This window comes from Leucoraja erinacea, chromosome 14, assembly GCF_028641065.1.
Source record: "Leucoraja erinacea ecotype New England chromosome 14, Leri_hhj_1, whole genome shotgun sequence".
NCBI classification, from domain to species: Eukaryota; Metazoa; Chordata; class Chondrichthyes; order Rajiformes; family Rajidae; genus Leucoraja; species Leucoraja erinaceus.
The window spans coordinates 17,527,928-17,541,822 of record NC_073390.1 but is presented as its reverse complement, the minus strand read 5'-3'; the positions used below and the strand labels follow the sequence as shown (position 1 = coordinate 17,541,822).

Genomic DNA, 13,895 nt, shown 5'->3' with positions numbered 1-13,895 from the left:
TGTACAATTTTTGTAGCACCATGTGGGCTTTAGATTGTTTGGGTTATGTAAGGACAAAATGCCATTCTGGTGTATGTTGTACTGGGGTTATTGGGATGAGTAAATTCTATCAGATAACCCTGAATACTGCTGAGATTATATGAATCTGTAGTGATTTTATACCATACATAACTGTAGTGTTGCAACCTCCCCTCCCCCACCATCGTGGGTCCCTTTTTAACAGAAGAACCACACCCACCTACCTCCATGGTTACCGGTGGTTGTGTTATTTCCTTGGTTTTTTGACAAGGGGGTTCTGGTTTGATATCTCTTGTTCGGGGTTGTGTGGGAGGTTGAGGCTTCCGCATCTTACAGGGTGGCCGTCCCTGGCCATCCCTAAAAAGGCTACTGTGGGTTATATTGATTTCTGGCACAGCCACTGGTATGAGCCACATTTTTATGGCCTTGCATGTGGCTGGTATCGTGCTCCAAAATAGGCCCTTGCGCTGGCCTTGATGAGCCCCAGTGTCTTGGCTTCGTCCACCCACGGTTCTTTGTTTGCAAATGGTAGCATTTTAGGGGTCCAGTGCTGGCTGAATGGCAGCCTTCCACATGTAGTTCAGCTCATCTTGCATATTACTAAAACAGAGCTAGTGCGTCTTGATGGTCTTTGGTTACCTCTGTTTAGTCCAGGGCGCGGGTGTATGCTGTGATCCCTTCCGTCAATCCCTTTAAGGTTTTCTGGATCTTGAGGTCCTGGTTCCTGATGTTCGTCCCCATATGCTGCCAAATGCATTGGTTTACACTGGGCACCTGTAATGCCTCACCGTTGCCAGGTGGCAGATGTCTGGCCAGTCTCTGTAAATATTTCTTGTTGGAGTTTGTGGCCAGACATATAGTAATACTATTGCCATCCTGGATCCAAGTCTACCCCTGTTTGACTTGGTTAAAGTAATCAGCCACCATGTCCAGCAGAGTCCCTGCTGTGTTAGGATCATGGGACGCTGTATTACCAGGCTCTGGCCCATCAGGGTCCTGCCTACTCTTTTTTATAGAGTTAGAGATCTCTAAGGGTCCCGCACGGGGTACCCATGTGGGGCTTAACTGCTGCCCACTTGTCTTTTCTTCTGCGGACCCCTCTTGCAGGTCAGCCCAGAACTGACCCGCAGTGCTCCCCTCTGATGGGGTAAAAGCATTGTGCAGCCCTCAAAGAGGTACTGCTGTGGGTTTATCACATTGGAGCAAGGCTCCATACACCGCTCCTTCCTGCTCCAGCGCTCTCGGGCGCTGGCCGCCGGCGGTTATGCAAAGTCGGACCCCTCTGAGTCCATGACCTTGTTTGTTTTGTGTCTAGCCTTACCGCTCGGCCGCATGGATCAGGCCGGTGCGGGGCCGACATCGGGCACAGCTGATCCCACTACGGGTGATCCAAGTGCCGCTGGCTGCTGCTGGCTGCCCGCTGCTCCACGGTCCTCCTTCTCCAGTTTTGTCCTTCCTTCCGTGGAGTGGATATGGCCGATGTGGAGGACATCTGGCACAGCTGATTCCATCTAGCCCACCAGCTTTGTCGCAGCCCGTTGTTTCTGCACTTGCAATCACCATAGAAATGCAACAAAAAATCGCAGCTCTTACCTGCAGGTCCAAGTTGTTGCTAGGGGTGAGTGTCGTTCCACCCGTCTGCTGCCGTTATTGACTGGTCAAATCAACGGCTCTATTTGAATGGTCTCCCGCCCGGCCATGGTGTTCTGGCTGGTGCGGGACCAGGTCAGCACTGCTCTCCTTATAACGGGAGTTAAACGTGCCTATGGCGGCTGCTACTGCCGGCTGCCTCTGTCTCCCCCAGCCAGCTTTACTAGCAGCACTATGGACAGTCCTTTGTCCAGCTTCCCCTCCTGTACAGACGCAGTGTGCGGAAACAATTTTTGTTTTTTGCTCCCTCTCCCGCCCGTTGCGGGAGCGAGTCGGGAGCGAATGTTGGGCACAGCTATTCTTATTACGGGAGCCGACTCCGGTTGCAGCTGTTGTCCCCTGTTGCGCTTACTCCACCTGGCTTAGCCACGGCAGGAGCGCAATCTCATATTGTCCCCTAATTTTTAAAAAGGGGGCAGAGCACTAATACAACCTACTGTTGTGTAGGTTATTGGCTCTGTTTCCCCCCCCGTATGGGGTGAAGTTGGCACTCGCTCCCGTTATGGGAGACAGTGGTGCCGACTTCCGTTGCTGGCTGCCTGCTGCTGTTCAGCGGCAGCTCGGCAGTCTTCCTAGAAACAAGAAGAAAAGGTAAGGAAATTTCTTACCTGTTCCGCAGCCCCAGACCCATGTAGCGTCGGTCCTTGGCTGTTGTCCGGGTTGTCGGACTGACGGCTCCAGAGTACTTCGTTGTCGGCGTTTTTCTCCCGGAGCTGAAGTCCATTTTATCCCCTAATTTTAAGAGGGGCCAGAGCACTAATACAACCCACTGTTTTGTGGGTTGTTGGCTCTGTTTTTCCCCCCACCCCGTATGGGGTGAAGTTGGCACTCGCTCCCGTTATGGGAGACAGTGGTGCCGACTTCCGTTGCTGGCTGACTGCTGCTGTACAGCGGCAGCTCGGCAGCCTTCCTGCAAACAAGAAGAAAAGGTAAGGAAATTTCTTACCTGTTCCGCAGCCCCAGGCCCATGTAGCGTCGGTCTTTGGGGCTGTTGTCCGAGTTGTCTGACTGACGGCTCCGGAGTCCCCTTGTCGGCGTTCTCTTCCCGGAGCTGAAGTCGCACGAACTCCCGCTAAGGGAGACTGTCGTGCCACCGGCCGTTGCTGGCTGCCAGCTGCTTGCAGACTTCTCCCCCGCCAGCTTTCAACAGCCTTCTTCTAGAAAAAAGGTAAATATGGAAACGATGTTCACTTACCTTACTGTTACAGGTTCGAAACCCTGCCGTTTGGGAGGAACGTCCTTCCTCCCGATAATGACGAGTTGCAATGCGTGTAGCATAATGACACGCATGCGTTGGAAGCGGGTTCTTCACGAAGTCACTCATGTGACTCCGAAGTAAAACAGGCTCTTCAGACCAGTGACACTGCAACCCACATCCAGTGCCCATAAGCACTAATCCCATTCTGTTCTTTTCACTTTCCCCTCAATTGCCCTCAGATTCTTATAGTACCACTATATTCATCTACACAGTAGGGAAGAATTACAGTAGCACACCTTGAGTATTGTGTGCAATTTTGGTCCCCTAATTTGTGGAAGGACATTCGTGCTATTGAGGGAGTGCAGCGTAGGTTTACAAGATTAATTCCCGGGATAGCGGAACTGTCATATGCTGAGAGAATGGAGTGGCTGGGCTTGTATACTCTGGAGTTTAGAAGGATGAGAGGAAATCTTATTAAAACATATAAGATTATTAAGGGCAGGAAACATGTTCCCAATGTTGGGGGAGTCCAGAACCTGGGGACATAGTTTAAGAATAAGGAGTTAGCCATTTAGAATGGAGACGAGGAAACATTTTTTCTCACAGAGAGTTGTGAGTCTGGAATTCTCAGCCACAGAGGGCAGTGGAGGCCGGTTCGCTGGATATTTCAAGAGAGATTTAGATAGGGCTTTTAAAGATAGCGGAGTCAATGGATAGGCAGGGGCCGGGTACTGATTGGGGATGATCGGCCATGATCACATTGAATGGCGGTGCTGGCTCGAAGGGCAAAATGGCCTACTCCTGCACCTATTGTCTATTGTCTATTGGCAATACATCTAACTGCTCTCGTGTCTTTGGGATCTGAGAAGAAACCTGAACATCTAGGGGAAAGCCATGTGGTCACAAATATAGCATGCAAACTCCACACGTCAGTCTCTGAACCAGGTCTCCTGAAGCCACTCCTCCAACCACTCCTAACAAAGCGACTGCTTGGACAGATGATGGAATCTAGAACAACAAACAAAATGCTGGACCAATGCAGCAAGTCGAGCAGCATCTGGAAAGGGAAAGGAAAAGGAATTGTCAACATTTAGGGTTGAGACCATTTGGGACTCAGTTTGCAGAGGAAGGGCAGTCATCTTTCTATTTATCTCTCTCCTGCTCTCTCTCCCTCTCAATCTCTTTTATTTTATTTTCCAAGGACTTTATTCAGCAAAATGCATAATACAGCATACCAAAAACACATTCAAAGGTGACAATACGTCAAATAATCATTACAGTGCAATGGTACAGTAATTATGTACAATGCTCTCAACCCCACACGGCAACCAGCGTTCACGGAATGCCTCCAGAGTCCCCGTGGACACCACGTGTTCTGTATCCAGGGACACACGAGCATGGACATAGGCCCGGAAGAGGGGCAGGCAGCCAACTCAGGTTCAGGAGCAAACCAACAGGGAGGTCCCACCCTCCCGATCAGCTCTCCCCACTCCCTGCCTTGTGTCCAAACACCAAGATCATGGGACTAAAATTCAACCAAAACTTGAATAACAACCCCTTCAGATATTGGTGCAGGGGCAGCAATCTCACACTCCATATGCGCGTGGAACACGGTCTCTTCTTCGCCGAAGAAAATACAGGCGGCCGGCGAGTCCGTGAACCAACTCAAAGGTTTATTACACGTCACCGCCCACTCTGTGCAACACTCTCCACCCCAGGTCCCCAATGTAAAGGGAGACGACTCCATTGTAGAGGGACCTCCAGTGGGGACCGCCCCCACCTTCAGGTGGTAAACCGACCGCCAAGGTGTGTCCGGATGGAAGACGAAGGCAAGGAGGTGCAGAATGTGCAGGAACATTCTGTACAGTATGCGTCTCTTCACATCAAGAAACGGCACACTGGGCATCTCGGGAAGGCGGCTCAAGTCGTGTGGAGCCGGCGCCCAAGAAATATCCTGGAGCCTGAGCCTGATGAGCAAATCCGATGGAGCAGGGGTAAGCTCAGTCAGAATCACTCCAAGCACATGCCTCTCCTCGATACCCGCCATGACAGGGTGAGGACAGGCCACCCCCGCAGCCACAACACCCACCTGGAAACAACAAAATTCCTCACTCTTAGCACATCATGATAGAAACTAAGCAAACCCTGTAAGGCGGGACGCCTGATGCCCGCCACCGGGAGCCACGAAATCCCCCTTGGACAATGACCCTGCAGGAAAAAATACGTTGCCAGAGAGTGCCATCTGGGGGGGTTCTCCGAATACATATACCTCCGCAGAGTCCTGAGACCTCTCCCTCTCTCCCTCTCTTCCCCTCTTCCCCTCTTCCCCTCTTCATCTCTCTCTCCCTCTTCATCTCTCTCTCTCTCTCCCTATCCCTTTCCCTCTCCCTCTCCCTCTCCCTCTCCCTCTTTCACTTGCTCTCATTCTCTCTTGCTCTCAAAACGATAGACACAAAATTCTGGAGTAACTCAGCGGGATTGGCAGCATCTCGGGAGAGAAGGAATGGGTGACATTTCGGGTTGAGACCTTTCTTCAGACTCTCTTGCCCTCTCTCTCTCACCTCTCACCTTATCTCTCTATGATCTTCTCTCTCTCCCGCCCTCTCTCTCTCTCTCATCACCCTCTGTCTCTCTATCTTGCCCTTGCCCTCACCCTCTGTCTCTCTCCCTCTCTCTCCCTCGCTCTCTCCCTCAATCTCACTCTCTCTCTCCCTCGCTTTAAACTTGGATATGGAAGCCAGGGATTTGCCTCAGGGGTGTGAGAGTGTATCAATCAGATATATCCTTGATTTTTATAGATTGTACACCGGGTTATTTTGTGATGCATTGTCAGTTCCTGATTGCCACAATCATGCGTTGAAGTTCTTAAATTCCAATTGTATATCAATTGTTCGCATCTGCCATTATTTGTGTGCATGCTGTTTTGAGATGACCATGACTTATGTGGGAACTTAAAGTCAGGCATGTTCTGAGTTGGGTCTTTCATGTTATGCATATTTATCAAACGCTTTCATAATTTTGAACACAGCTTGTTCTATGGAGCTTAAAAACATTTGAAGTTTGTGATGTCAATTTTTTTACATTTTCTGCCTGCATTTACTTAAATAAGAAATATAGCAGGACATTGAATCCTTGTGCCTCCTTTAAAATTCCATTGGATCACAGCTAATCTTTTACATTTTCCTGCACTAAATCAATATCCAGCGTTCCACTAATATCTAAAAATCTATCACTTTCTGTGAAATGTAGAATGAGGAACCAGGTGTGTGCCAGTCATGATGTGTAGAACCAGGTGTGTGCCATTCATGATGCTGATCTATACCCCACTATTCCCTGCCTGTTTGTGTGTCTGTCGAAATGTTTCTGAAATGTTGCTATTGTAAATGGTTCTACCACTTCCCCAGTCAGCATGTTCCAGTCAATTACCATTCTCTGTGTAAAAAAAACTTGGTTTACAAACTTCCTTTAAAACCTATCCCTCACATCTCTTTTACATATCTGGCTCTTACCTTAAACCTATGCCTTTCGGCATTTGGCAACAAAGACTCTGACTGTCTACCCTATCAACTGCTATATACCTTTATCAGGTCACCTCTCAGCCTGCAATGCTCCAAAGAAAACATGCCAAGTTTATCCAACCTTACCTTATAGACTAATATAGATGACATTCCAGAATTCATCTTCATCACTTCCACTAAAAACTCAATCAAATTTGTGAGATAGGATAGGACTGCAGCCGAAAGCCAAACTGACTGTTCCTGATAAGACCATGTATTTCCAAATGTGAGTAAACCCTGTGGCTAGGAATATACAGTAATCCAACAATTTCCCTAGGACCTATGTAAGACTCACCAGCCACTAGTTTCCTGGGTTCTCTCTGTTCACCGTCATAACAACATTGTCTGTTCTGCAGTCTTTGGCACCTCACCTGTGACTAAAGAGGGTCTCCGTCAAGCTCCTAGCAATCTCCTCCCTTACTTGCCTCAATATTTTTGCATAGATCCTATCAGGCCCTGTGAGTTTTCCACCTATATGTTTTTGAAGACACCCAACACCTGATGTCAACATGCCCTAGAATATCTACATGTCCCTCTCTAATCATATCATCATCCCTGTCCTTCCCCCTGGCAAATGCCAATGCAAAGTACTCATTAAGGATGGTCAATGATCAATGTACTTTATTGTCATAAATCCTTTTCTTTGTCCTTGAGTGGATCTACTCTTTCCGTAGCTCCCATCTTGCTCAATATTTACATTATATATTATATTACAGTGTTATCATTATATTACATTACATAATATATATTATATTACATCATAATATATACATTATACACAAATGCTTTTCAAGTGTTCTTTAATCATACTTGCTGACGACATTTTACGGCCCTTGTAAGCTAACGTAATTCCTTGTTTAAGTTCTTGCTGGTTTCCTTTACATTCCACGAGGACCTAATCTTATTTTAGTTTCCTAAACCTTAGATATGCATCCTTATTTTTTGACGAAACTTAAAATATCTCTTGATATCCAAGGTTCCCGAACCTTGTCATCCTTATCTTTCATCCCCATGGGAACATCCTGATTTCAAATCAACTACCCTTTCAAAGCTCACACATGCCATATGTGGATACATCCTCAAACAGCTGCTTCTAATCTACTTTCCCCAGCTCGTGCCTAATACTGTTGTGATTAGCCATCCCTCAATTTAGCACCTTCACTGAGGTCCAGTCTTATTCTTATCCTAAACTATCTTAAACTTTGGTCACCGATCCCAAAATTCCCAAATCATCGATCAGCTGGCCGGGCTCATTCAACAAGGTCTGGTATGACCCCAGATCAAGAAACCCTCCCGTCTTGAATATAATCAGCAGTTTAACGTCCACACCCCCCCTTGGTTAGAGAATTCCATGGATTCACTACCTTCTGGATAGAAACATTCCTTTTCATCTTTGTTCTCAATCACTGACCCTTATTCTAAGAACATGACCCCTGGTTTTAGACATCTCCAGCAGGAGAAACATGATCCCTGTATCAACCATGTTAACCCCAGTAGAAAAGTTCTATGTTTCTAGGGGAGGTACAGTGACACAGTGGTAGACTTGCTGCCTTACAGCATTAGTGAATCAGATTCGATCCTAACTATGGGTGCTGTCTGTATGGAGTTTGTACGTCCTTTGTCCGTATGAGTTTTCTCCAGCTGCTCTGGTTGCCTCCCACATTCCAAAGATGTACAGGTTTGTAGGTTAATTGGCTTCTATAAATTGTCCTTAGTGTGTTGGATGGCACTAGTGTATGAGGTGAGTGTTGGTCAGTGCATATTCTGTCTCCACGTTATATCTAACTAAACTAAATCTCTGATCTGTTATTCTTCTTAAATCTTTCATTATTTCTTTTTTTTTTAAAAACTCAACGTGTCCATTTTATTCACCAAAGTGGATGTCTTTACATTTTTCTACATTATATTCCATAAGCCATTTGGTCTCCATTCACTTAATCTGAAAGCACTCTGCATTCCCCTCACAGCCCACACTGCCACCCAGCTATGTCAAAGCATTCTTCTTTCTCAAGATGATTCAGATGACAAATTTTAACAACTGCACATTCGGACATTGATGAAGAACGCAAACCTAACTTCATGCTGGTCCAAGTCTTTGATTCAGAAACTTCTTTGAGTCTCTTATAGGAGGACTTTAAGTGAAACCCATTCACTAACAATCAGTCACAGAGCTTAAGTAACAGTGAAAACATAAGGAATGTTAAAAATGTTTCCAATGTGCCAACCAGATTTTTTCCCTCTTCAAAAAGAGGCACAACTGTGACCTGATTCGCACTTCAGTGGCCATTATAAGCTTTCCCCCATTCAATTAAGCTTCACTAAATTCATTAGCTCCATCTGCATTTTCAACCAAATTTTAAAGGCCAACTTTAAACACACATAAAAGAGAGAAAGAAAAAAATGACCGTGACACAGAAATCAAAAAGGTTCTTACAAATATAAACAAGCAAACACATTCTTCTTGGTTTGTGCCGAATGCCACAGTTTTAAAACACTGAAAATATCCAAACATTAAAAACCTTTTAATGCAAACTTCTGCCTGATTCTTCTGAGCAATAATGAAATAAAATAACTCAAGTGGTCTAAAAATGTGTTTACACATCCTCCCCATCCCTTTCTGCTTTCTACAGAAACCACTCTTTCCATGAACTGAACTGAACTGAACTGAACTGAACTTTATTTATAGAGCACTTTAAAAACAACCACTGTTGCAACAAAGTGCTGTACATGACTAATCATAAACATAAAACAAAACAATAAAAACATTAAAAGACAGTAAAAACAATAAAAACAACAATAGAAACACTAAAACACGAGTCCATATTTCACTCATCCCTCCCCACTCATCCCTCAGCCTAGGAGACAAATGACTGTCATGTAATTGACATGTGGAACCAAGAGCAAAAATATGCCCTTCAATACTGTTCTCCTGAGACCATACTCAGAAGTGTGACCTTGAAACCAGTCAGGACAGTGGCAACATTGGAAGGGATGGTCACCCGAGTAATGCATTTTGTGGTGGCTGGGGTCTGGTGATGAGTTCCTGGAGGCAGTCAGATGTCACGTGCCCCAGACCTTGACATGTGAGAGGAGGTTGCAAACAATTTGTAGAGGTGCAGAGATTTGGCGGCTAGGAGGCCACTGGTGAAAGGGATTGCACTGTTTGGAGGAATTGCAGGGTTAGCGGGTCAGGAAGGACACTAATTATTTCAACCCCACACCACCACCACCACTCTGGAAATTGGATGAATCTCATTGTGGTAGAGGGTTGACATCTTAGGAGCAAAAAAAAACGTACTGGAGGAAATTAACGTCAGGCAGCATCTGCGGAGATACTTGGACAGACGATATTTCAGGTCAGGACCTTCTTCAGACCGAGCTCTGAATTGTCACTTTCCTCCATGGAGGCTGCCTGAACCACTGAGTTCCTCCAGCATGAAGAAACAAATTACAGATGCTGGTTAATACACAGAAGAACATTACTGTAAGTGCTGGAGTAACTCAGCGGGTCAAGCAGCATCTCTGGTGAACATGGATAAGTGATGATTCGGGTCGAGACCCTTCTTCAGACTGATTGCAGGGGGCAGGGGGCAGGGGTAGATGGGGAAAGGCAGGACCATGAGTGGATTACTTGCCCTCTCCCCTTTTCCAGCTCTTTTCCCATTCCCTACAATCAGTCTGTAAAAAGGTCTCGACCTGAAACGTCACCAATCCATGTTCTTCAGACTTCCTCTGCAGTTTGTTTATTTTGCTCAATGTTGCAGCATCTGCAGTCTCTTGTGTCTCCATGAAATGCAAGGTTGTAGGCCACGACTCTGCTAGTCTTTCAGACTGGACCTGCTAAATCAAAACCAAAAGTACCTAATGAAGGCTCCCAGACCAAAGTACCCAGCATCCCATGCTATGCTGCAAAAGCAATGCCAGAAGATTAAAAAAGCATCATCGGATGTAGAATTTGTCTCAGAATTGTAAGATTGACTTATGTCAGGAAATTTCCAGGTGAATTTTCCAACTGGTCCAAGGCAACATGGTCATTATTGTTGCACAACAAACTGCAGGCGATGGTATTTTGCAGGGCATACAAAGCGCTGGAGTAATTCAGCGGATCAGGTAGGAATTCTGGAAGACATGTATAGGTGATGTGTCGGGTCAGGACTCTTCTGAAATTAGTTGTAATAGGGGGGAGAAAACTGGAAAAGAGGTTGGAGCAGAACAAAGCCTGGCAAATGAGAGGTGGATACAGGTGAGGGGGGTATTAATTGGCAGATGGGTAGACAAAGGCTTGTGATCAAAAGGAGACAAAAGAGGACAAAAAGAGACAATGCCGGCAACTAGCCCAGAATGTCAACCTGGCTGGCTTGGACTAATTAGACCAAAGGGCCTGTTTTCCTGCTGTATAACTCCGTGAGTCTATGATGCATCTGTGGGCATTATGCTGAAGAACGTGTTAACCAGCAAATGTATTTACAGTATAATGGTATTCAGCTGACATCTGGATAGGGGCATCTTAATCCGCTGTTTAAGCAGGTAGCTGCAGTTCACATAAATCTGTCTAGCAGTCATTTGCTGTATTCACATATCCATGGAAGGCACAACTTGTCCAGGGTGAATGCGTCGTATGCTAAGCCTGGCTATTTGCCAATCACCAGAAGGATCATTTTCTGAGTTATCTATACCACCTGCACTTTGAGGGAAGATAGCCTTTTATGGTTATTTTATGTCTTTTGGATTGATTAGTGGCAGCTGGGGGATGCTTCATTAAATCCTTAGGATAAACTTATTTTTTAATCTAGCTGAGAATAAAACTGGAGAGAGTAGAAGGTGAAAGAAGCCAAGTTCCACGCATACTAATGCCGCAGGATCAATAAAGTAGGAGTGTGCTCTTCAGAAATGAACAACGGTAGCCTGGCAACTCATGTTCATTGTATCACATTAAGTGGCAAACAGAAAAACTCTGTGTATTCTGTGTTGCTTATTGTGGTTTTGTGAGTTATGCAGAATGATGTTAGCAAATTGGAAAGAAAATAATGTGGGGTACTAGCCCCCAAATTATTATCACAACCCACACCACAATAGACAATAGACAATAGACAATACACAATACACAATACACAATACACAATACACAATACACAATAGACAATAGGTGCAGGAGTAGGCCATTCGGTTCTTTGAGCCAGCACCAACATTCAATGTGATAATGGCTGATCATTCCCAATCAGTACCCCGTTCCTGCCTTCTCCCCATATCCCCTGACTCCGCTATCTTAAAGAGCCCTATCAAGCTCTCCCTTGAAAGTGTCCAGAGAACTGACCTCCACCACCCTCTGAGGCAGAGAATTCCACACTCACAACACTCCGTGTGAAAAAGTGTTTCCTCACATCTGTTCTAAATGGCTTATCCCTTACTCTTAAACAGTGGCCCCTGGCTCTAGACTCCCCCAACATCGGGAACATGTATCCTGCCTCTAGCGTGTCCAAACCCTTAAATGTCTCAATAAGATATCCTCTCATCCTTCTAAACTCCAGATAATACAAGCCCAGTCGCTCCATTCTCTCAGCATATGACAGTCACGCCATCCCGGGAATTAACCTTGTAAACCTACGCTGCACTCCCTCAATAGCAATAATGTCCTCCCTAAATTAGGGGAACAAAACTGCACACAATACTCTGGGTATGGTCTCAATAGGGCTCTGTACAACTGCAGAAGGACCTCTTTGCTCCTATACTCAATTCCTCTTGTTATGAAGGCCAACGTGCCATTCGCTTTCTTCAATGCCTGCTATACCTGCATGCTTACGTTCATTGACTGATGAACAAGGACTTCTAGATCCCATTGTACTTCCCCTTTTCCCAACTTGACACCATTTAGATAATAATCTGCTTTCCAGTTTTTGCTATGAAAGTGGATAACCTCACATTTATCCACTTTAAACTGCAACTGCCATGCATCCACCCAATCACCCAACCTGTCCATGTCACCTCGCATTCTCATAGCATCCTCCTCACAGTTCAATGCAGCTTTGTTTTATCTGCAAATATGCTAATGTAACTTTGAATCCCTTCATCTAAATCATTCAGATTCAGATTCAGATTCAGATTCAGATTCAATTTTAATTGTCATTGTCAGTGTACAGTACAGAGACAACGAATTGCATTTAGCATCTCCCTGGAAGAGCGACATAGCAAATGATTTGAATAAATAATAATAAGTGTCCTGGTGGGAGTGGGGGGGGGGGGGGGGGGTGGTGATTGGTAGTCACCGAGGTACGTTGTTGAGTAGAGTGACAGCCGCCGGAAAGAAGCTGTTCCTCGACCTGCTGGTTCGGCAACGGAGAGACCTGTAGCGCCTCCCGGATGGTAGGAGGGTAAACAGTCCATGGTTGGGGTGAGAGCAGTCCTTGGCGATGCTGAGCGCCCTCCGTAGACAGCGCTTGCTTTGGACAGACTCAATGGAGGGGAGCGAGGAACCGGTGATGCGTTGGGCAATTTTCACCACCCTCTGCAATGCCTTCCGGTCGGAGACAGAGCAGTTGCCATACCATACTGTGATGCAGTTGGTAAGGATGCTCTCGATGGTGCAGCGGTAGAAGTTCACCAGGATCTGAGTAGACAGATGGACCTTCTTCAGTCTCCTCAGGAAGAAGAGACGCTGATGAGCCTTCTTGATCAGAGTAGAGGTATTGTGGGTCCAAGAGAGGTCATCGGAGATGTTGACTCCCAGGAACCTGAAGCTAGAAACACGTTCCACCTCCGTCCCGTTAATGTGGATGGGGGTGTGCGTGCCGCCTCTGGACTTCCTGAAGTCTACAATGAGCTCCTTGGTCTTCTTGGAGTTAAGGGCCAGGTTGTTGTCAGCGCACCATGCTGCTAAGTGCTGGACCTCCTCCCTGTAGGCCTGCTCATCGTTGTTGCTGATGAGGCCAATCACCGTTGTATCATCTGCATACTTGATGATGGTGTTAGTACCATGTACAGGTCATGTATATTGTAAATAGCTGCGGTCCCAGCACCGAGCCTTGCGGTACCCCAGTAGTCACTGCCTGCCATTCTGAAAGGGACCCGTTAATCCCTACACTTTGTTTCCTGTCTGCCAATCAATTTTCTATCTATGTCAGTACTCTATCACCAATACCATGTGCCCTAATTTTGCCCACAAATCTCCTCTGTGGGACCTTATCAAATGCTTTCTGAAAGTCCAGGTACACTACATCTACTGGCTCTCCCTTGTTCGTTTTCCTAGTTACATTCTCAAGAAATTCCAGAAGATTAGTCAAGCATGATCTCCCCTTCGTAAATCCATGCTGACTTGGACCGATCCTGTTACTGTTATCCAATGTGCCGCTATTTCATCTTTTATGATTGACTCCAGCATCATCCCCACCACCGATGTCAGGCTAACTGGTCTACAATTCCCTGTTTTCTCTCTCCTGCCTTTCTTAAAAAGTAGGATAACATTAGCTACCCTCCAA

General features: G+C 46.0%; 1 pseudogene; it reads left to right on the top strand.

Annotated features, from left to right (window-relative positions):
* The first annotated feature begins 4,682 nt into the window (after positions 1 to 4,682).
* LOC129703789 (U5 small nuclear ribonucleoprotein 40 kDa protein-like) overlaps positions 4,683 to 13,895 on the top strand; it is a 35,632-nt pseudogene continuing 26,419 nt past the window's right edge.